Genomic DNA, 25736 nt, shown 5'->3' with positions numbered 1-25736 from the left:
TGTATTATTTACCTATTAATTCTAAAAATTAGATCCTTCACTCCCCTCACATATAAATTGGAATATTTTTAATGACGTTCAGCCCAATTTTCTCCTTTTTACAAAAAACAGTACATATATTTGCTTGAATTATATCTTTAAGATACTTATCCTCATGGTAGAGTATGTGTGCATGTGCATGTGCATGTGCATGTGTGTATTGGAAGGAGACTTATATTCTGTTTTATTTTGCATTTGTAGCCTATTAAATTTACTGTTTTTAGGTGAGAGTGGCTACCCATTTTTAATTACAGCACCTGAACTTAGGTCAGAATTAAAAAGAACATTTCTCTACTATCGAAGAAAAAAATTCCTTACCCAAAATCTGTTTATTTCCTTTCATGCTTTCATTTTGGCTAGAACCTGATTCTCCCCTAAAAACTGTTCCAGGAAGCTCTCTTTTTTTTTCCTGTATATGGAAGAGATTTGGGATATCGGTACTCCTGGCTGCAGAGTCTCATCCATATTCACTCTATTTCCATCATCTGAAGGTCCATGGTTACTCTCTGAATTATTCTCTGTCACCAATCACCTTCACTATTTTTGTCACCGCCCCACAATCCTTCTAAGACCTTCTGACTTGCAGTCTTTAAGGCACTGTTACCTCTTTCTTGACTATGTCTGACAGACCAAATCCACCAGATTGCAACTCCACTCCAGCTCACCTCTTCTTTATTAACACCCCATGTTCTGCAGAGTGATTGCATCATATTTACAACTTGCAAAATTTAGCAAAGATCTCCCCAAAGATACTTTCTTTTTCATGTCACTGTTGGTTCCCAAATATCTACCAGCTGTTAGATTGTTCTCTCTAATGTCAAGCTCTGAGTCCTTAATCTACTGTGTTCTGCCTTTTCTTGCTGGAGTTCCATCTTCCCTACCCAATTCTAGCACTCTAACTCTCCATCAACCAACATAATGTTTATTCTTGTATCTGTTTTTGTTCATGGTTATTTCCACCAGGCTTGTTTTTTCTCTGACATCTCAAACATCTGTGCCCAAGCCAGTTTCCTTTAAATTTTACATCTCATGAAGCCTCACTTCCAGAAACTAAAACCTGTAAACACACATGCATGGTCACCAATTTTCTGCCCTTATGCTATCACCCCACATTTAAAGATACAAATCTATGGATTTCAGTGACTTTCTCTACTATCACAATGGAATTGGAGGGGACATCTTCCAGAATCGCTCAGAATCTCCAGGGTCGTGTATAAAAATGTCCTTGGCTTATTTCTTGCTCCCTAATCCCTAACTGGATTTCTTTCAGAAAGGAATATTTGCAGCCTCTACGAAAGTAGCATAAAATTTCAATCAACACTATATTCACAAAAAAAGTCTGTTATTCATTACTCTAGCCTCAACCCTAACACAGACCTTAGCACATATTAGATGTTCCAAAATATGTATTATATAAACAAATATGTACCACATAAGTGATAGAATCATTGTTCAAGATATTCAAACCCTTTCTCCACAGTATCCTTCAGAGGACTATATATGCCTATGTCTCACTGCCATTAGGACTCACCGTGCAACTGACTTTAGGAATCTCCGCCCCCCAATAAAAACATGAGTAAAAGTGACCACGCCACCTCTTAGAAGATAATTTAACAAATAATGTGTGGCTTATCATTCCTCCCCACCCTCATACTATAAAACAAACAATGCCCAGATACACCTGCTCTGTACATCTGACTATGTCTAGAAATAAATGCACATTCAGCAGAATCACAGCAAAGAACAAACCTTTTTTTTTTTTTATAAGCCATTGAGATTTGGATGGCCATCTATTACCATAAGATAACTTAGCCTAAGATGTCCGATATTTGAATCAACTATTTGAAGATGAATTATTCTCTCTTACTACTGTCTATCATCTTTGAGAGAAAGGAAAATCCTTTTAATTCAAATTTGTGAAAATCTTCAATACAAAAACACTGTCCCCAGTAAAAAAGAAAACTGACTGACCGAAGGGACAGAAAGAGAGATGAGACTTTGTTTCTTTGTCTTTGTTCGAATTTGGTAGCAGAAGAAATTTGCAGAAAAGGGGATTACGGGAAGTTTATTTTACCTTTTAGGTCATATAAATCTTATAAAATGAGCTTGTACTATGTCTAATTAAGAAATAGTAATAAAAAAGAAATACATGAGAAAATGAAGTGACAACCATAAATTATTATAAACATTGGGTAGGAACATTTTTGTTGAAAAAAGAATAATATACACTATTTCCGATCTAAAACACAAATTACCAAGTTAATATTTTTATATTTGAACTGGTAGCCTAGAAGTATTGGTATTATGTCCTCTATGAAAAATTTTAGAAGATTCTAGAGGTGTAAGTTAATTTAGTTCAATAATAAGGCAGGAAATGCATATCTCTCTGTATAATTTCATCTAGGATACCACTTGAGAAATTTATCTTTGCTTTATGTAACTTTTGTGGAAATTTTCCTTCTCAGATCTGATCCATAATTTAGTATGTGTAATTAACACATGTAATGATGTGTTAATGATCTCTTATTTATACATCTAGCATCTAGCTTCAGTGAACACAAAGTACTCTATTTACTTAATTCATTCTCTAAATATATGCATCTGGAACTAACTTTGGACTTAAATTAACTCTACTAAAGAACAGATTTCTGTAAAAGAAGATTTATTTAAAGGCGAGAAGAAAAAATTAAGACATACAAATATTCTTTTGCATGACAAACTTATTTAAAGCTTTTGATTTAGAATCAAGAGTACCAAAAAAGTATTTCCTCCCTCCTATCAGTGTTCAGCAGGCCTCTGATGGCTACCTAGAACCTTACAGTTTTATTAACATCATAAGAACTTAACTTGTAATGAAAGGCTGCTTTGCAGTTACAGCTAATTCTACATTTACTTGCCTCTATAATTTGCTTTACTTACGGCTGTCTCTTACATTAATATTCATCACAAAAGCCCCCTTCTAATATTACTTGATATGACAGAAATGCGTTAGCTATGACAAATGCTTCATAATGTATTCAGTATTAATGCAAGCAGAATCTATGATAATTATTGCTATTTAAACACACAGATTATTCCTTCTGGTCTTCTTTTAAAAAATGAAAATAAAATCTACAGCTACCGGAGATTACAAATATCTGCTTTTGAAATACACTTTGTATTATATCATTTCTCTAAAACAACCATGTACAGAGGTAGTGGCATACAATAATCATGGTGCACCCATATATATAATTGAAAAAAAGTAGAAAATTAAAAAAATAAACTCCTTACTTGTATGGAAAAAAGAGAGATCTCAAGATGATGAGTTACTTAGTATAACAATAAGGTTAGGGCTTTTTGTCACTCACTATCACTTCATCCTCCAGGGGTCCCTTTCTTTAACTGTTCCCATTCTCCTCACATACAGCCGAATCAGCAGCTCCTTTCAGTAAGGAAAGATCCAGAAGATAAGGGAGATTTCTTTTTTACTTTAATAATCACTAAAAAAGCATAACACATATGGCCTGATTAAGTCTAAGTTATTGACTGGTGGTATTTGATATTTGACTTGTTCCACTTTGTAAGCTCAGCCCACAAACATAGTCATCTCCCAATATTTCAGGGATTATGGATCATTTACAAGTAGCACGTAATTTAAAGCTATCTTATGATTCAAATATATTCTGATGGATATTTGGATATGGTATTCTCAATGATTTTAACCCAATCGGTATCATTAACTGTCATTTCATGTTATATAAATCACTAAATTTCACTTTTTTAAATTTTTATTTTCCAATTACAGTGGATGTTCAATATTATTTTATGTTAATTTCAGGTGTATGGCATAGTGGTTAGACATTTATATAATTTACAAAGTGGTCCCTCTGATTAGTCTACTACCCACCTGACACCATACAGTTATTGTAATATTGTTGACTGTATTCTCTATGCTGTACTTCACATCCCCGTGACTACTTTGCAACTACCTATTTGTACTTCTTAATCTCTTCACCTTTTTCACCCAGCCCCCAAACCCCCTCCGATCTGACAATCATCAGTTTGTTCTCTGTGTCTATGAGTCTGTTTCTCTTTTGTTTGTTCACTTATTTTGTTCTTTAGTTTCCACATATAAGGGAGATAATCAATTTCATTTTTGAAAAGCAAATTTTAAGTTTACTTACCACATATGATAACCCTTAACTATTTATTTTATCTTCTAGGTTTTCCAGATTTTTTAATTGATTTCCTGAGGGTGACTACATGCTAGGCGGAGTTGAGTGGTGACAGGAAACACAAAACTGTCTAAGGCACTGGCTGAGAAATCACTGAGTGATTGAGTCACCTGGAAGGGACACGAATAAGATTTATACTATCATAAAAACAGGGATAAAGGTAGAATTTTGCTGAATTATAGAAATATAAGTAACATTATATAACAGAATGTACAGACTGTAAAAAATTGAACGACAAAAGGGATGCGATGCAATAAAGGAGATAAATCACTTTTGTAGAAATAAATGGCAATGTCCAAGACAAAAGTAAAAATAAGGTACTATGAAAATAGGTATTATTTGAAAAGGAATGTTACCTTTGGGATTCCTATAAACTATCTCTTCAAATCTACAGTTTTCTGATTGTGTATTTTAATTCCGAAGTGTTCAGTTGCTACTGCCTACTTTGATAAAATATAGAAACTCAGATTTAGAGCGGACAATCTCACAGAGCTTTTGATTGAAATCATTATCTCAGTGGTTTTAAAATATATTTTTAGGCAAAGGACTGACTATTTATTCAGAAAATTATTATGCAGGAGTCCAACTGTTCATAGATAAACACGGAAACTGAAACTGGACTGAGGAATCCGGAATTCTGAACTCCACAACCTTGGTTCCTTACGGAGCTCACAGAGAGCCCTAGAGGCCACAAGACAGAACTTAAACCACTGCCCCATACAGACTCTCCACTAAAATGCCCCAGGCCAAATTACTCTATTTGTTAGATTGTTTTTACACAGCTCCAAAGACGAAGAATTCATCACCTCCCAAGTAGCCCAGACCATTTTCCGGTAGCTTTTAGTTTTTAGAGGAGCCTTTCTTATTGAATTGAAATCCAACTTTTTACAACCTTCTTTCACCATCTGGTTGGCTAGTGTCTTTCTGGGGCCTAGAACAGCACATGAATGCAGTAAGTGTTCAAAATAGAGTTCTTAGATAAATGAGTTGAATAAAGAGCCTCTTTCTTTGTTTCTACCTTTAATCTCTTTTCTGAATAACAAAGTATTTGAACACCGTTCTCAGTCTCTTCTTCAGGTTCAGCATTCTAGTTACTCCAAGTGCTTTACCCATGGTCCAGTTTTCACTGTCTTGGGTAGTTCGTTCTGGCCTTGAACAATTTCATAAATGTTCACCTAAGTAGAGAGTCAGACTAAGCACAATGCACTAAGCGTGGTTTGACAAGAGCAGAGTAGGTACAGTCATTGGTTTCGTAAGTATGGAATCATTTGTTTATTAATTCTAAATAGGATTGCAAAAACTCATAGGCTGGGACCACCACATGATTGACTACCACTAAGTATGTGATCCACTTAATCCTTTAAATAAGACTTTAGTGATTTGTGGCCTTCGGGACAACTTTGTTCCGTTGTGTGTCTTTATAAAGTTTTATTGGAATATAGGCACATCCATTCATTTGTGTATTATCTATGACAGCTTTTGCATTTCAATGGCAGAGCTGAATAGGTATGACAGAGACTGTATGACCTGCCAAGCATAAAATGTTTCCACCTGATCCTTTATAGAAAAAGTTTTTTTCCAAACCAAATATTCTAAATCATTCTTGCCCAGAATCAATGAAAGTTCAGGCCAAGATAAATAGTGCCATCAAATATCATAAACCCAGGGAACCTAGGAAAATTCTCCCTCCAAGGCAAACCTAACTTTGCCTTAGAATTCCTTTAAATCAGCATTTCTTCAACCTGTCTACTCAGTAAAATTATCTGTGAAATTTTTAAAAAGTGCCAATTCCTAGGCCTCTAACTAGGTCAACTGACTCAGAAACAAGGGTATGGCTTTGACTAGTCCCTGGCATCAGATCCCCTGTCTTAGTCCTATCCTTCTACCACGGTACCTAACATACCGTTGTTGGATATGTTATGATTCTTTGCTTGCTTAATTTTTACTTTGAAATAATTTTAGACCCTCAGAAAAGTTGTACAAATAATACAGAAAGTGTTCTCGTGCAATCTTCATTCAGATTCTTCCCATGATAACAACTTATATACCATAGCAAAATTATCAAAATCAGAAAACTGATGTTGGACAGTATTATTAACTGAACTACAGATTTTATTCAGATTTTACCGGTTTCAACATGCAACCTTTTTAAATGGTTTATTTCTTTGAAATTGTATCACATGTATAGATTCTTGTGATCACCACCACAATCAAGGAAATAGACTATTAATCACTCCAAAGAAACTTGCTCACGCTACCCACTGTAGTTACAACCCTACTCCAACTTTACACCCTGAAAACTACTGCAGAGTACAATTTGGGAAATGCTACATAAATGGAACGATAAAGTCTGGAAAATTTTGCGGCCGGTTTTATACACTCACCACAATGCCCTTGACATCTGCCCAAGTTGTTGCATTAACAGAAGTTTATTCCTTTTTCTTATTGAGCAGCACTCCATTGTATCAATGGACCATTTGCCCAGTGAAGGCCATTTGGGTTGCTTCCAGTATTTGCTGAGTATTAATAGAACTGCTCTAAATGTTTGTATGCAAGTTTTTGAAGCAACTTAAGTTTTCAATTTCCTTGGGTAAATCCCCAGGAATAAGATTGCTGGGTCACATGGCAATTATATGTTTATCTTTATAAGAAACTGCTAACTGTTTTACTCAGTGTCTGAACCAGTTTGCATTCAAACCAGCAATGTGTTCCAGCTGCTCTGCATCCTCATTGGTATTTGGCATTGTCAGTATTTATTTATTTTAGCCATCCTAGTTGGTGTGTGTAGGATCTTATCATGGCTTTAATTTGCATTTCCCTAATAGTTAATAATGTTGAACATCCGTCTTCTTATGTACTTATTTACCATAGGTAAATTCTTTGGTGAAGAGCTGGTCAAGGCTTTTGCCCATTTTATAATCGGAATGTTTGCCTTCTCACTCTTGAGTTTAATGGGTTCTTTATTCTGGATACAAAATCATTGTCAGATATGTGAATTAAAAATATTTCCTCTCAGACTGAAGTTTGTCTGTGGCAGAACAAAAGTTTTAATTTTGGTGAAGTCCAATTTATCAACTTTTTTTTTCTTTCACGGATCATGTTTTTGGTGTCATTCTTTATCAGTCAGGGTCCAATGAGGAGGGAGAAACTACACAGTAATTTGAACATGGAAAGTTCAGTATTGAATGTAACAGGATTGCTTAAATGATGATTGGCTAATAAGAAGTAAAGAGATCTCTAAATAATATAGGACGAGCACATATAAGGAGCAGCCACCCAGGGCTGAGCTCCAGACCTTGGGGCAGAGGGTGTGGTCATGGCTCACTTAATGGTTATAGAGTTGCTGTGGGGCAACTCGCTGGTGGAACTTCCTGGAAATCTGTCCCCTAGTGACCAGGGAAAGCTATTCATGAGCAGGAATCTCACTGGAGGCACCAAGCTACAAAATTGCCATAGGAGTGTGTCGAGAGAAGCTGCTGGCCTGTGGATGCTTCTCATCACCATTCACATCAGGAGCCGGGTATCTATGGGAGAAGCTGTCCACATCTCAAGAGTCTGACCAGTGACTACTTGAGACCAGAAAGAAAAATCCCTCTTGCTGCAATGTCTCGCCAGCGCCCTCTACTGACAAAGCTGAAGATTGTGCCAGTTGGTAAAAGGAAGGCTATTTAAAGGGTCCAGATCCATATTCACAGGGTGGGGCTGGTCAACAGGGTTGTGCTCCACAGTTTTCACAGTGCTTGCTGGAAAGGGTCACTGCCTCTGCTTGCATCAGTGCTGATGGTCGACATGATTCTTGCCCCCAACTTTTGCAGTGTCCAGTGGGACGGGGGAGTGGAGTGCCCTCTTTGTGATATTCATCTAAACAGGGAGTGTATAGTCAAAAGGGTTTGAAGGCTCTCTCTTTCCAAGGAGCTAGAAAGAGCACAGTTTTCTTGGGGTTGTTGTGTCTGTAACTATTTCCAGTTTCAGGTTGCAGGCTGCTCTGGCACCCAGGCAGGCATATATAGGAGGCAAAACAAACAAACAAACAAAACTAAACAAAAGAAACAAACAAAAACAAAAAAATAGGAAAATGTCTACTGGGTCATCCTCAAGTCATTAGTCAGTCATACTTCTCTCCACCCTTCAGAGTCTTCTTATAGTTGCCTTATATTTGTCCAGGGTTTATGGTAGTAATTTGGAAAAAGATAGGATGAAATGTGTTTACTCCATCTTCTCTGGAACCACACACTACCCATGGCCTCTGTTTAGACTGATTTATTTCCTTAGACTGAATGCCAAGCCTTGTTCCATATGTAGATGTTCCTGAGCACAGCTCAGGGAGATTCCTTCTAAAAAAATGCTTATCCTGATCCACAAGGCTTCCTTACTTGCTAAAGCTGGAAGTGAACCATAATATGGGCAATAAAGAGACACCACATTATTGTGAAGGCCAAGCTATACTAAATACTGGAGCTGATCTATAGAAAACACTGAACTTGTCCTCAACTGCCAGTTGGTGGTGACAAATATTCACTTGGCATCACTGATTCCCACCTTTGTGGCATATCAAAGATCTGGGAATGCCTTGGCACTCTTCTGGCCATAGCACCATTTCTGATCTTGCTAGCTATCAGCTTCCTCTCGGGGTTTCCTCACATCTTTTAATCCCTCCCACCTTCTTTACCCATTTGTGCAGACCACAGAAGATTAGTCTCAAAATTACACAAAAATTTAATAATTATAACAACAATAATGACAATAATAAATAGTAATAGTGATCTTTCTAACCATTTCATAGAACCAACTATGTCCCAGTCATTATGACAGGTGTCTTAACTGCATTACTAATCATCCTCATTATAATTTATTATTTGAGAGATGAAGAAAATTAAATGGTATTGCAGAGATTAGAAACCTGGAGTCTCATTCCAAACTTCATCTACTTTTCCTCAAATCATCCCTTGCCTTTAACCCACCCCCAACATAAACACATGTGTTGTGTTGTTCTTTTTGCAGGTACCTTTAGGCATACGTCATAGCATTTCGATTTGGGTTTAATCTATAAAACAAGGCTGAAAGCTCTTTGATAGCAGTGAGTTATCATAGGTTTTAAAACACTTAATGTGACACGGAATCCTGTTTTAGGCATTGAGTGGCTACCGACTTTCATAGCTGCCAATTTAGAGGCTGTCTCTCTCTGGAAACTGACTTAGCAGAGAGATTAAAAGAATTTATCTAGAGAGTCACAAATCCATTCAATGACCAGCTGAGTGGAAGGGATGCTCAGTGATTAATGAGGCTAATCTGACTGGTGGTCAAAATTTGACCATGCATACATATGAGCACCCAACTTGAGATGAGGTGTCACTGTATGCCTTAATTTATAGCTCTATATGAAGAAATGGAGCCCAGTGTCATAAATGCAAGTACAAGCCTTTCAGACACACACATTTCAGAAACACACATTTGACAATGATACCTGATAAAAGCTCCCATCAGTTATGCCACAGCCTCCTGTCCTGATTACAAAGTACTTGCTGTCCCTTTCTCTGAACATGATGACATGTTATCAAAAGATGATAAATGTCCTCACAAACAGGTGGGCTAAAAAATGCTTGCAATATTTCCCTGTGGTTTTGCAACAACAAACATCTTGACTGAATTTCCTATCTGCTGGGGAATAAAAAAGCAAAAGGCTTTAACTATCAGGAAAGCTCCAACAAAAAGAGATAGAAATCAGAGGATCAGGATGTTGGAATAGACATTACACTACTCTAGTACAACCACAATCCAGAGCTGGAACTTGCTCTGAAACATTCTTAACAACTAGTCACACAGCCTGTACCAGAATTCCTCCGTAGTTGGGAAAATATCTGGAGTGCTCTATTTGATAGAAAATTCTTTTGTTCATTCATTCATTCTCCCATTCGTTCATTCATTTGATGACTACATTATGCTTTTTTTTTTTTAATGAGAAGAGACTATGCAAGGCACTAGGAAAATAGCCATGAACAAGACACACATATTTTTGCTCTTAAGGAACTTCTAGTCTTCTGGAGGTAGCAAACAAAACTGTACAAGAAATAAATTATTTACAAATGTAGTGGAGAATCCATATGTAATATCAAAAATAAGTTCTTTTTTATATTGAACCTAGTGAGTTCCTCTGTATTTCTCACCAATTAGTCCTGGTTGTATACTTTCACACCGTATAGAACAAGGCTTTTTTCATTCTTCTACATGTTCACACACCAGATATTTGAAGACAGCTAGCATTTCACCTTCAAAACTTCTCTAGGACAAATGCCTCCAGAATTTTAAAAATAATTTCATGTTTAACAAAATGTCATTGCCCTTAATCACCATGCTGGTCCTACATGCTAGGTTTTTTCTCTGTCAACACAGTGTTTCACAATCTACCACATCTGTTCATAATCACATTTAGTATAATTAATTATATGGCCCAAATATAAATGCAAGAGGGGCTTGAAAATGGAGGAGAATATATGGATATTTAGTGAGCATTATCTCTACTGCAAATTCCAAATCTCACCTAACATCATGATAGTACATCTAACAACAGTATTATCTTTCTTTATTAATCCTATAGCTTTACTATATTACTTCCAAATGTATCACACACACACACACTATAATATGTATATACATAACATTAATATGGCAATAGAATGGAGATATTTTGTTTGAGGAAAGAGAATTAAATAATATGCTTACTGAAAATATAACACATAGAGCTGGATCACAACCTTGCATCACAGAGGCACCATGCCTACCGCTCAGGATCAGTGCCTTTGGAGACAGATTTGCTGGATTCTGATCCTGGTTCCATCATTACTAGCTTAACACCTGTGACTCCGGGCAAGTACTTAACCTCTCTGTTCTATAGTATCTTCACTCACCAAATAAGATCAAAACCTTTGCCAAGGTGCTGTGCAAATTAAATAAGTCAATCTCTGTAAAATATGAGAGGGCTTGACTCATAGTGTTATAGAAGTATACGCTACTGTTATTATTACGATTAAATGTGCAAGGAAAATGCAATTTTTTCATTTGCTAAAACCCAGTCAGTCTTCCTTAAGAGCTTCCACCATGCTAAGCTGGAAGTGGGCAGGAGGATGTATTTTCACAATGAGCTTATGTATCAACATCATCACGATTTTTCCAGGCTGAATAGTTTCTTTTGGATTTTTTTTTTTTTAACGCAATGGCACAGAGATAAAATCTATGTCTCTTCTTCTTCCCTTCTATTAACTTCAGGAGGATTACAATTGTTCATAACATTTGTTCTAATCTTCCTGGCAGTCAAGGCAAAAAGAAAAGCACAACTTTCATTATGAAAGAGGAAGAAACATGCCAGTTCCACAAAGAATTAATATCAATTTAGCTTTTCTGGTGCCTGCATGAATCTCCATATCTAGAATAGAATCTTTTACCATACTATGACCAAGGAAAAACTTGTAATCTTGTTCAACTGCATCTGACTCTGCAGAAGAACTGAAATGCATTTCTCCGATTAACTTGGTTCTCAACCTTCTGTCCATCCAATGTCACAGCTCTGTAGAAACAGGACAGAAATTATATTAAGGAGCTTGCAGTTGGAACAGACTTGGGCCCAGTGGGCAGTTTGCTGCTTAAGTCTTGACTATTTTCTTAGGCCAGAGGTTTTAGAGTATGAATAAATCCAGCTCCCTGGAAGGTAAGTTTCAGCATTTATTTGTTTAATCTCTCCAAGCAGTCCAAAAGCATTATCTGAAGGTAGAACTTAGAATTGGATTTCTAGTCCCAGAGGACATTGCTGCTGCTGCTAGACTCAGCCTAACGCCCTAGCATTTAACAAGCACATTTGCAGTTAAAGCCTATTAATAAACTGATGAAAGCTCACCAGTTAAAAGCTGAAGAACGCTAGTTAATACACTCTTTTGCTTTTAATGGACTGAAACCTGTTAAAACACTGCTAAATAATAAGGTACATTTTTCTTGCAGTTGATAGAGGGACAAGAACACACACACACACACACACACACACACAGAGATTAATTTCAATAGGCTCTATACCAGAAGCAGCTAGAATGGAGCAAAACTGAGTCTACAGGGTCCAAGGAGCCTCACAGAAAGGCTGGAGATAAAACTCGAGACGTTTTACTCAGACAGAACTCTATGATTACATTATCAACTTTTCCTGGGGCTATTAAACCAGTGGAGCGAAAAATAGGCACATTTGGTTCACAGACAAAGAGATCTGGGTACAGCGGAGAGAAGACTGAAACGGAACAACAGATGTCTCAGGGCTCTCGTATCAAGGTGCATGCTCGGAAGGGCTCTTCCGGGGCCCTAATGCAGAAAACGGCTTATTGAGTGCAAAAATGAGAGAAGTTAGGGGATGGAGTTTTAAAGACTTTCCTTATTTTTAAGTTCCCAGATGGGCTGTTTCATCTATTTTGGGATTCATGATGTCAAACCAACCAGTCGATGCAGCCATTTCAGTGAGATTTTTGCTTCTGTGACACCTGTCGGAATTCAGCTTCACAGTCAACACTTGATTCTCATTCTAGCTAGAAACATTTCCCTCTCTGCCCCACCCTATGCTATGGGTTGTCTTTGACACGCAGTGGGTTTCAGACCTCCAGAAGATTTTGCAGCTCCTGGTAGGGTCAGAATGTGGCCCCGGTGTCAAGGGCACCTCACTTGCCTGGTTGTAAAGGCCTCTTTCTGATTTCTTCCCTTATTTGTATGAATAGGGACATCCGTTCATCTTTTATAGATACAGCATTTCTAAAATTCTTTTGCTTCAATGGATGGCTCTAGCATTTTGAATCTTATAACAACCCGGATTTACCTCCTGCTTGCCTTAGCTACCATGATCAATGTGTCCTTATTACTGTCCCAATTTCTCCCTTGCTTTCCAAATCTTTTTGTTCTGCCTTTTCTATTGCTGTTCTATTGCTGCTGTTAACAGACTAGACTAGACTAGAATACTACCAGGGCAGATTTTATTTTACAAAGATGACCATAGCAATAGTTCCCAACGCATGTGACCATTTTACATGGTGACTCTGACACTCTGTCATCATTGGGTGGAATTTAGGCCCTCTACCCTTGCGCCTGTGTCAACCAACATAATATGGTGGAATGATATTATGACTTTACAGACTATGTTATAAAAGGAAATGAAGCTTCGACTTGGCTGTCTTTTTGAAACCCAGATGCCATGCTGTGAGAAGCCCAGGACATAGAGAGGCCACCAGTAGGGGCTCTAGCAGCTGGTCCTGCGGATGGTCCAGTCAACAGGCAACATATACAGCCTGACACGTGAGTGGGGAAGGCGTCAAGATGACTCCAGCATAAGCTGCCATTTCCTTGTAACTACACAGAAGATAGCCCCCCTCCACCCTCACTCAAAAGAATACCCCTTATTAAATCTCAGAATCATGAGAGATATCAATAACATAATACTGCTAAGATACTAATAGTCTTGTGCGATATTAAGATAAATTGTTGTTGTATTTTTCCACTCCGACATCTGTAGTGGTTTGTTTTGAGTACACAGATAATGGGGGAAAAACAAATGAAATAGCTGAATGTATGGAGGCCTCTAGACCAAGTATTCACAAAGTATGGCCCTTGAGTCAAATCTAATCTGCTTCATGTTTTGGTAAATAAAGATTTATTGAAATACAGCTCATTCGTTTACATATGCCAATGGCTACTTTCACGTGACAGTGTCAGAGTTACGTAGTTGTGACAGATGATATGATCTACAAAGGTTAAAATATTTAATACCTGGCTCCCTCACTGAAAAATTTTTCTGAACCATGATCTAGACAAATGGCTGATTTGTCTTTTCCTTTTTTTTTTTTTTTAACTTTTGACGGTGGATAGTTACCATTTGCCATCTAATATACTAAAAGTTTTGTTTTAATTTTCACACTAAAGTAAAGCTACACATACTCACTCATGCATGTGAGTAAAGCTTTCATTAAACTGAAATACAGCACAGATTCTAAATAGCCATATATGTGATTTTTGTAATGCTAATGTGGCATTGAGTATGCGCTGAGGTACCCAAAAGCAAATATGCTCATCGATTAACCAGGGATTGTGACGCATTATAGTAAATGTTTTGTTTTTCCTTCTGGAATAAGAAGATAGCTGACATAACATACTTGCGTCTTGAGAGTACCATGTTAAGTGAAGTAAGTTAGAAGGAAAAGGACAAGAACCACATAATTTCACTCGTATGTGGGCTATAAAACAGAAAGCAACAAACAAACAAACACTCATAGGCGCAGACAGTATGGCAGTTACCAGAAGGGAAGAGGGGTGTGGATAGGATGAAGAGGGTAAAGAGGGTCAAATATATGGTGACAGAAGGAGACTAGACTTTGAGTGGGGAGCCCACAAGGCAGTATACATATGATATCGTACAGAATTATATAACTGAAACTTATGTTATTAACCAATGTTACCCTAAAAATTTAACAAAAAAAAAGACAGCTGAGAAAACCAAAAACTCCTTACTGTTCAGAATTCTACATTGAGTGGGATTTGGATGAAGATAAAACAAAGCCTTTGTCTGGTTTTTAAGTCAAGACAAACATCTTAAAAAGAAAACAAAAAACCAAAAAAACTCAACTGCATTAACCTGATGACAAAGTACCTGCAAATTGAGCAGACTTACTTTATAGATTCTAAACGTGTTCTGTATGAAAAATAACTTTGTCAATCAAGTCCTGCTTGACTTCTTTCCTTCATTATTGTTTGCATTATAAAAAATTAAATTTCTGCAGGATACAACTTAGGAAAACCATCTCACCCTCTTCAATTAATTGCACGTTTGATGGAAGATGTTACCTTTATCCTTTTGAATAAAGAGAACAATAGCAGACGGAAATAGTCAATGGTTTGAGAGCCATGACAAGTAAATTATTCTACCACTGTTCCAAACATAGCTATTAGATTAGTGGTTTTCAACACAAAGATACATAATCTGGTTAGAATCTTGAATTACTTTGAAGAAAGAAATTGCTTTTCACCTACTGATTTAAAAACCTTTTTAAGATCTACTCATCTTTCAAGGTGATGTGTAATTCCCTCCTTCCTAGGACACAAAAGTTAATATACATGAGTATCCGGAAATAACTAAAAGGCAGATACTACATCACAAATATATTTTTCAATAATATTTGGCAAATGAGTGCTATATAAACTGTTTCTACTAATAGGGAGATAACTATGATTTCTGTCCCATTTTGATAGTCTTCCGTAAAGCAATTTTTTTTAAAATGGGGATTTCAATACTTAGAAATAATTCTTTACACATTAAAAAAATTCTGTATGAGGATAAAACATGATAATCTATATACCATCTTGAAATTTTAAAAACTATATAAATAAAAAGCACACTGTTTTTCCTGTTTAGGAAATTAACCAACTTTATAGGGAAAAAACAATTTATGACCTTAGACTCTAAACTATATTAGCTTATTTTTAAATGTCACTATATCCTGATCTAAAATGTCTTACTAACAAAGGAGAAAACTTGCATTTATGGGCCCTGAACCAATCCTTTCTAGGTTACTGGATTTTCAATTACCAAAATTACTGCACTAAATATTGCCTTAGTTACCTGAAAGAATTAAAGCCCTTTTCCAAAGTGGAAATTCCTAGGAGACCTTACACGTCCCGCAGACCTTAATCTCTTCCAATGTAGGTAACCCTGTAACTTTATTTGATAATTTTGTATACTCATTTAGAAAAATTTACATTTAAAGGTCAAAAAAAGCAGATTTTTTTTTTGTCCTTTGTATTTAAGACCTCAGTTTTATTCTTCCAGAGAATTCTGTCATTGTCTAGACAGTATTACGAAATCAACATACATAGAAAAACTATGGTTGAAATGGCTTCACGTGCAACCCTATATTATCTGCTACAAATTTTACATAGAAAGATCAAAGACGTTCCTTTTCAGTACACATGATGTTTTTCTGTCTGGCAAAATAATAAAAATAACAGCGTGGTTTTCATTAACAAAATGTAGCCTAGCAAAATGCTTTGGCCCTTAACCTTATTTTCTCTTACCAGCTTCCATGCAGGTGAAAACCACAATAAAGACATGAGGAGCATAAATGTGGGCAGACACACACACTGAAATCTTTTAACAGGTCCAAGTATGCAAAAGCAACTATTTACAGCAGCATCCTGTAAATAAGAGGAACTATCTGAATAATCCAACAACATGTTGATATCAGTTAGTAATCAAAACTGGGGCTAGTGCTAACAAGGATTCTGGGAGGATTAAACAATTTTCTGCCTAAGAGGAGACAGGGAGGCAAAAGGCCCTGGGAGGAATCAGAACTCGGTTCAAATCCTAACTCTGCCTCTTACAAATTTGTTGACCTCAGATAAGTTATTTAACTCAAAACCTGCTTTCTTTATCTGCAAATTAAGAATGTCTACTTCCAATTGCTAGGACTGCCATGACTTTCAATCCTCTAGCACAGAATTTCTAAACTACTTCATTATAGCCTTTTGTTCCCTGTCTCTCCTACTAAAGTGAGTCGCTAGAGGACAGGAGCCATATCTAAAGACAAGCAATTACTGAGTTCTCACTAATGTTTAAAAGAACTACTTTATCCAAGGAGTTATTTTAGGGATTACATACCCCTGACATTAAGCTTAGAGCACATGTTGATTAATAATCTCTGTATCTGCTTCTACCACTCTCGTATGAAGAGATCATTCTACCTGCTCTACACTTTCATGGCACCATATCTGCTATTTTCTCCTGACAAACCATTACCTACCCAGGCTTGCATTTTGGGTTTATTTCTTGTTTTCCCAATCTTGTGGGTAGAATTCTGCATCTTAATTTTCATCTCTGCAGTACCTTATATATTACAAAAATACTTGTAGAAGAATGAGTGGGTGTGAGCTGACAAAAGAATAAATAAATAACCTAGAGTTCATGAGTTAGACTCAAATCTCTGACCATTTCAGACAAGGATAAAAATGGTTTTCTTATTCACATGCTCTTCTACTTCCTGAGCAGCATGAAAAAAATGGATTACTTTTCTTCCCTGGTTTTACTTAATTTTACTAGAGAGCTGGCAGAGAAACAGAAAACTGGACAAAAAGTAAAATAAAGTCCAAATGGCTATCATTACTGCTACATATTCTGCATCTTGACCTTCGCCTTGGAGTTTGGCCAGGCACCAACTGTTAGTCTGAGGGCGACTGATTTGAGCAATCACATAAGTGTAAAATGTTGTCAACTGCCCCCAAACTGAGTCATAACAAAAGCAAACTAGAGCACTGGCTGAGCACTGGCCAAGCGGCACAGACTCTACCCCATGGAGCTAAATATGCTCCCTGACCTCAAATTTAACCTGACACCAATGTCATAACTTGAAGTTAGTACACAGTCAATCTGACTCAACGGAGCTTTTAAAAATGTTCTTAACACTCATTAGAAACTGAAGTAGCACAGTAATTTAATGACAAATCTGAATGCAATTATGATAATTAAAATAGCAATTTAATTTTATGCTGTCTTTGGAAAATGCTCAACCCAAAGGTTGCACATTCAAATTCTGAGTTACGCTGGTTGATGTCTTTGATCTGTATTATAAAGTAGTTAAATATATTAGAGTTCAGCAAAACTTATTGACTATATGTATTCAAATAATTACTATGTATTTTAGAGTATGCTAGTTGTTATTGTTAAAATAATTTTTAGGATGATCTTCCATAGAGTAAAAGTAATATATCACTGTTAAATGATAGTTTTAATATAAAACTTATACTTGCTGGGATAAAGACATATAAGATAAAGGTGTATATGCCATCAAGGAAGTGGAAATTTGCTGGGGTTGACAAGTAGGTGCTAGTACAGAGCTTACACAGAAGCCTGGAAATAGGAATCACTCAGGCAAAAGAGCGTGAATGTATTTGTACGTTTGTGTCAATCTGTTCATGTGTACCCTGGCACACAACATGTGTGTCTTGTGTATCAGTACATGATACATGAGATGGGGTGAAGTATAAGGAAGGGTTTTCCCAAGTAAAAGAATGTGGACACCTTGCTCTCAATCCTCAAGTGATTTTGTCGGGCTACAGTTAAGGAGAGATGTGGATGCCTGCCAGAAATGGTAGATTACAAAAGAGTTCTGATGCCATGTTTAAGAGTTTGGAATTCATAGAACACAAATGCGATTGTAATTCTTAATTTAAATGTCTGTTTCAGTTTGAGTTTTGCCAAAAATTCAGTAGAAGTTTATGTCTCTTGGTTGTAAGAAATGTGTTTTTAACATGTTTCGTTTCACACTTCATGTCTCTTACTATTAGATAGCAAACCCTTCACTTTTCCACTTTGGAGACAAAGTTCTTTAATGGTACACAAATTTTTATAGGTTCTCATTTCACATTCTGTCATATTTGATTATTGTTCTACTTTTTGTTATAGTTAAGATTCTACCTTTAAGAATTATTTTGCAATTGAAATATTTTATCATTATGTAAGTTTATGTCTACTTAATTCATAAGAATGACGTTAAAACAGGAGAAAAAAACACTCCTCCAGAAATTAAAAAAAATGTACAAACACACACATAGGCACAGATGTTTCTAGAAGTATAGCATCTGTAGACAAAGCCACTGGGAATTTATTTTAATTTTTAAAATTCATCCAGATGTCTAGTATTTCACAGATACTAGTTAGATATTTAGCTTATTTATTTTATAGATTTGATATTTATGGTAAAGAAAGATGATCGCATACACAGTGTATACACAAGCACGTGCATGCATACGCACACATACACAAGTAAAAGATCCTGTTGTTTTAGACAATATCATAAAATTATATACAAGCATATCATTTTAGTCTTAATTCCTCTCTTATCTTGAACGCCATATACCAGCACCCACACAAAGCTCTATGACAGTTTCCTTAAGAAGTTTATGTCCTTACTACATAACCCATTCATTTTGTCGAGGAAGGCAACTCTTCTTGTCCACATGAAGAATTCACTGTGAAATTCTTTTGCGATTCAAGAAGAGAAGTCATATGTAATGCATCTAGGTCAAATGTTTATCAGACTGATGGAACCAGCAAAATAACTTTCATTTGATTTCCTCAGACACAAAAAGAATGGGATAAAGTATTGTTTTTGTTATTTCACATCACCCATAATATATACAATTTGTCATCACTGATTCGCATACGAAGATCCTGGAACCACAATATTCAAATGAGCTTTAGGTGTTTTCTTTTCCCTCTTCTCTTTTTTAATCTCTCTAGATATCTGCTACCAGGACACTCTGCTGGCACTTTTCACGTATCTTGAGAAGAGAACACTTGATAAAGTCTCTTTCTTTGACCAATCTGAAGCAAGTCATGAACCAGTGCTAAGAAAAGAAAAAGCACTTTCTTTTAAAATAAATGGTCTCACAATGGTGCTTCAACTCCTACGCCAAGGTGCTTGCAATAGGGTCCTTTATCATGGAGTAGTGATTGTCCCAGGGAGGCTTTGTTTGGGAGAATGGGTCAGAAAAGAAAGACCCCAGGAGATAGTAAAAATTCCCCTATGCCGAGAGGGGCGTTTGCACACCACTGCACCAGATCTGTAAGTGCTGATAGAAATGTGCACCCTTTCAAATGGCTTTATATTGCCTTTAAAGTACAACAAAGCTATGGATTCATAAGCCACAAAAATGTTTGTTTTTATTCCTAAAGAAAATGTACAATGCTAATTATAAAGATCTGGTGTAGTGGGATATTTCAAAGACAGAATCTTGCATATAAATAAATATGTGTATAAAATATTTATATATACTATAACTTTTATGTGTGTGTGTGTGTGTGTGTGTGTGTGTGTGTGTGTGTGTGTGTGTGTGTGTATGGGTTTCTGATGTCAAACCCAGATTGTAGTTTGTTATAATTTTAGCCTTGGGACATTAGTCTGAAGTCTATGTCAAGAGAAGCAAAATTTTCCCATTTTCCTTTTGAAAACAGAAACAAAACTAATTCCTACTTGTCCTCTGCTGAAAACTGTGTGTCTGTTTTTTAAATAACATTGGAATTGGCTTTTCCTTACAAATTATTCATCCACCACCTTTATTTCCAGATCACCATTCCAATGATTTTGCTTCTAGCTAAATAGGAAGGAAAAAACATGTGTGCCTAGCTTTGCTGGCAAGGAGCCTGATGGAAATAAATAGCTGGCTCGAGAGGGTAACGCTCAGGAGAGAAAAGAACAGAGACTTTGTGACCTTGTAAGTGACTGATTTTCCCAAAGAGGCTTTGCTTCCTAATGTATTTGTTTGCAGTCACTGGCCATCAATTTATATCAGATATATTCTTTATCTTTAGAAAAGTCTTTTTATCACTCTAAGTCCCAGAACAAATAATGTGAATTCCAATAAACATTAGAGTCAATTATTAATCCAGAGCAAATAAATGCTCCTTTGCATTCATAGACCTTCTCAACAATAGATTCAAAAGTATTTCACTCTTGCACCTTTGAGTCAAGTGAGTACAACACCTCGGGATTATAATTTTATATTTAAAAAAAGAAAAAGAGAGGTAAAAGTGTATACAAAAAATACTTAATCACAAGAGTGAAAAGTGCACATTTAAATTGTAACATATTACCTTTACCTAATGAATATATTTGCAATTCACTGACTTTGTAAAGAGAATTATGTAATAGAACCCTGGAGAAATGTTCCCAATCTTACCAATTAGATGACTAGGGTAAATCTATATACTTAATAGGCTAATTAACTCCTGATTGATAGTCACTGAAGAGGCATTAGAAATGTCAAGTGTTTTTTTTATCTGTGCAACCAGAGAATCTCTAAAAAACAAAGAAATTTTAGAGGTTTGACTTGATGATCTTTATGAAAATTTGCAACTCTAAAATTTGATGAGCAACATTTCAGAATTTCTTGGATTAATGAGAACCAAATACTTGCAAAGAAGTCTAAATTTTTGCTATGCTTCAATTCACGAACAAAAACACAAGTGATTACTTTAAGTTTTAAAACTACTTATTTATTATTTTTATGAAAAAAAAGAGTAAAAAATAAATAAAAGAAGAGTAAAAAATAAGTGTGTACTCTGAACGAACACATCATCTAGCAATAGGAGAAAGTAAAGACATAAAACTTACATTTTAAGAATCTGAAAGTTTTAAGGTTTAAGAATATGGGTTCTTATGGAAATTCATAGGCAAAGGACAAAGAGAAAAGTAATATATTTTTTAAGAAATTTAGAAAAACAGTATAAAAAACACAGATAAAAAAAACAAAGTGTGTCTCTAGGAGAAAATATTACAGATGAGCAATAGAAGAAAAGTTTGGAAAGGCAGGTTGTCAAATCAAGGTCATATCAAGGAGGGACATGAGGTTCCACATAAAGGTAAACTGAAGGTTTCTGAATAGGTAAGTGCTGTGATGGATAGGGTTGTCAAGGGGCAAGAATGGAGGCTAGGGCAATTGTATAGGCAGGACACAGAGCTATGAGGCCAGAGAACAGGTAGTAACTGTGTGTGAAAGAATGAAAGATGTTTTCTAGGGCTTGGAGGGGAGTGGATTCCAACAACTGAATTGATGTGCAGACTGAGATAGAAAAGGCAAAGCAACTAGAAGGTTTCAACTCTGAAATGCACAACCCAAAATAAAACTAAGTAAAGACAGAATGAAGAGAAAGTTGGGGATGATGGTCAAGATTAGCTCTATTTTTTTAAACCTGTAAATTAGAGGTACTGACAAACCATCCAAGTGAATGAGCAATAAGCCATGAAGAATCAGGTTAGCACTTAGAAGAACAATGTTAGAGATGTCAAATGTTGTTGAAACATCTAAGCACAAGTGATGGCTGAGATACAATGTCGTGTTTAATTGCTCACTAATATCTGCTTCCCCTACCTGGAGATTATTCTTCCTCCCCAGTTATAATCAGGCTTGACCATGGGATTTGCCAATGGCCACATGAAGAATGTTATATGTCACTTCCATCAAAAAGCTTTAAAAGCCTATTGTTTCAGGACGCTTTTTTTCCCTCTTCCATAGAATTGGTAATATACAGCTAGTGACTGCTTCATTAGCCTGGCTCTAGAGTTAAATTAACATGAAAACAAACAAACAAACAAACAAACAAACCTATAGTTGATATGCAGTGTGAGAAATAATTTGAAAAAAGCCACGAGAATTTAGAAATTATTTCTTACTGCAGTATAATCTAGCCTAAACTAACTGAAAGGCCATGGAAATAAAGAGTTCCCCAAAAGGGATAGTAAAGAAAGATCATAGGATGACTGACCTAGCGCAAGACTAAATCAGACAACTATGAATTTGTCATTTCATAGAAAACAAAACAAAACAAAACAACTGAGTTACATATGCCAAGTTGCTTTGAGCATAATTTCTTAATTCTTGTCATTTCTTTTTCTGTATAAAATTACCTTGCTAGATTAGATAAAGTTATTCTGGCCAACTTGGACAATGTTTGCTCTACGAAATATTCTGTAATAAATAGCAATCACCATTATATGCCAACAATTTCGAGTGTTCAGAATAGTTTTTAAAATATTACTTTTGCCTGTAAATTTGTCTTTGTGTCAATTCGCCAGCCCAACATTAGATCACAAGAACTAAAATTATGCTTTTATGTTAGGGAGTATCTTTCATGCCTAGAGATAGGGAAACAAAGCTTTCTGTGAGCAGTTGGTGGTTGATCACTGAATATTATCTATTGCTCACCACTCCAGCATGCAGACTGACATAAATAATGAAAAAGAATTCCAAGATCATAAAGCTAGTGAATAAAAGCTTACCCCATGTGTCATTAAGACATATTTGTTAGCCCAAGGCAGCAATTAAAACCATTAATATATGATTTTGGAATTCAAGAGGAATTGTTTGTCACAATGCTCTTTTTATCAAGTAGATTTGTAATGAAAATTTGTTTTTAATGAGTATTCTATTTCTTGTATGTATGTTAGAGAAACTCAGGAAAACCTCTGTCAATTTTCTAATTCTCAAGTTCACACTACTTCCTGCCTTTTTCACTATTGCTGCTCAACCTTCTCTTAAGATTCTCATCTACCAAATAATTGTATATTTAGCTTTTTAAAAAGCAATATTTAAAAAATATATTTGGATTATTTTTATTAAGAATAATTTGATAAAATCAGTAAAATGTGACAATATATTTCTAATTTTATGTATGGATAAATCCACGAATCAAAAGAAAAACCTTGTTCATTAAGTAGAATGGTTAATATTTTTTATTATTAAAAATTCGTGATCTTTAATTCTAGAGTCTTAGCTCTCCTTCTGTCACCAAATATTTAACTGTTCTAGGAAACTAGCTCAGAGAACCATCTTATATTCAGGGTTGTACTCCTTCCTAAACAGCATGAAGAAGCAGGCAGTAATAAAAAAGGACCAATGATAAGTTTTAAGAAAACTCCAATTTGTCAGCATATGTGCCTCTGATTTGCAATACTGATGGGTAAAGAAACTATTGAATGACAGGAGTATTCTTGGGCTACTTCTCATAGGTAGTTTTGTGGAAATCTCAGTTTTATAGACTTTGGCTTAAAATATCTGGTGAATGTGCTAGATTTTCAACCTATGGATTTTTTTTTTTTTTTTTTTTGGATGTAGGTCTCCACAGATTAAGAGAGCAATTCTTGATACCCATCACTTCCTTCCAATTTTATAGATTTTACTATCCCTTCTGCCTTTCTAGATTTTCTTTAGCTCCAGCCTGAAGGGATGGTTCACCATTTCAATGCCATTCCAACCATTAGGTATGTTCTCGCATCTCCACTGGAGATCCATTTATTTTATATAGGTTGTTTCCCACAGTCCAATCCCCAAACTGTTCTCATTTAACTTCTAAAAGGACAGAGTCATGATGACTGCCAGCCTTTACCCTTTTGTCTCTAAGTTGAGGAATGGAAGAATGAATTCATAACCCATTTATGTAACAGAGACAATGCACGTGGGAGCCTTCCTAACCCAAGTTAGCAGCTCTACCCACCATGTACAAAGCTATATTTAAATGATGTGCATCCTCAATGTAACAGGGATTTTTGCAATTTAAAGAGGAGTCAAGGTAACCCAAAAAGCCATTATTGATTAAAATGTCTAGGAGTAAAAAAGTTTGGGGGCAAGCAAAAATTTTACACCAAATACATCTATTTGTTCTCCTTACCTACTATCTTTTCGCAAATGAAAGATATTTCTTTATGGAAAGTATGGCTTTAGGGATGCAAATCTGTGCCCCAATATCTGGGAGCAAATATTGCACTCACCTGGTTCATTACTGTTCATTCCCCTACAGCTCCGTAAATAAGGCAGTGAGTTTTCAATAATAGAAAAAAGATTAACGCTTTCCCTGTAAAGTGTTACATCTAAATTAATAAAATAGCATAATGCAGGTCTTATTCTTGATACAAAAGAAGTGAACATGACAAGGGCTTCATTTTTCCTTTAGTATGTTGTGACACAAAATAGAATGAATCAGAGAATCAAAGGGGTGAGAGGAAATTCAGCCATTCAATAGACATTTTACTCAGCATCTACAGCAGGTGCCAGGGTACAAAGATGACAGATGCACTCCGCCTCAGAGAGCATATAGGGTTCTCAGGGAGGACAGCATGATGCATCTACCAATAATGCCTGGGTAAAGGATAGCAATTTTGTCTCGGGAACTTGGAGAGAACATCATTATCCCTTACAGATTCACATAGGAGTAAGTATCTCCCCAAATCCTTTGAGTAGCATATATGTGTCTAATATATGTAACCATGTGTAATAAAGTCATCATAATCTGTTCTATTTGATCACTGCAGTTTTATATTTTCATCAGTCATGGACAGAAGAGTCTTTTCTAGTTAAGACATTACCATCTCTGATGATATCAATGCTTCCTGACCATTGTCATTTGTAGGGACTGAAAAACAACCAGTGATTTTTTTCAAGGGACATCCATGAATCACACAGGACTTCCTTTCATGTAAATTTTGAGGATCAGTGTTTTTATATTTTAAAATGCCAGCTTAGGAAGACCCCATTGGCTTCCACTGCTGTGAATAAACTGGTTGTTTGTAGGAGCTATCCCAGGGGGGCATTCAGAAGCCATTATTTTACTGTGAAGACTCTGTTAAAAAGAATAATTGATATCAATAATACTTACCTGTGTGTGCGTAGAGAAGGTTACCAAGCCATAACAAACCCAGAATTACATAGCCGCTACTTAAAACACTGCAATGCTTGGGATTTATAAGAATAAGGCCTGTCAATAATGTCCTTATTTGGGTCTTCTCAATTCATTTGGCATCCTTCGCTGTGTATTCACAGTTAAATTAAATCTGCCATGCAGTTACAGGCTGGGGTGCTGCATACAAGATACCAATAATGCACACTGAAAGGTTGCACTTCTCAAAAAGGGTTTCTGGGGAC

At 36.0% G+C, this 25736-nt stretch overlaps 1 protein-coding gene across 6 annotated transcripts in view; it reads right to left on the bottom strand.

Moving 5' to 3' along the window:
* Nucleotides 1–25736, bottom strand: part of ZNF385D (zinc finger protein 385D) — a 268358-nt gene that overhangs the window by 52370 nt on the left and 190252 nt on the right. The gene's annotated exons all lie outside the window — the stretch shown is intronic.

This window comes from Pteropus medius, unplaced genomic scaffold, assembly GCF_902729225.1.
Source record: "Pteropus medius unplaced genomic scaffold, Ma_sr-lr_union100, whole genome shotgun sequence".
Lineage (NCBI taxonomy): Eukaryota > Metazoa > Chordata > Mammalia > Chiroptera > Pteropodidae > Pteropus > Pteropus medius.
The sequence above is the reverse complement of the archived record's forward strand: the minus strand, read 5'-3'. Positions and strand labels throughout refer to the sequence as shown.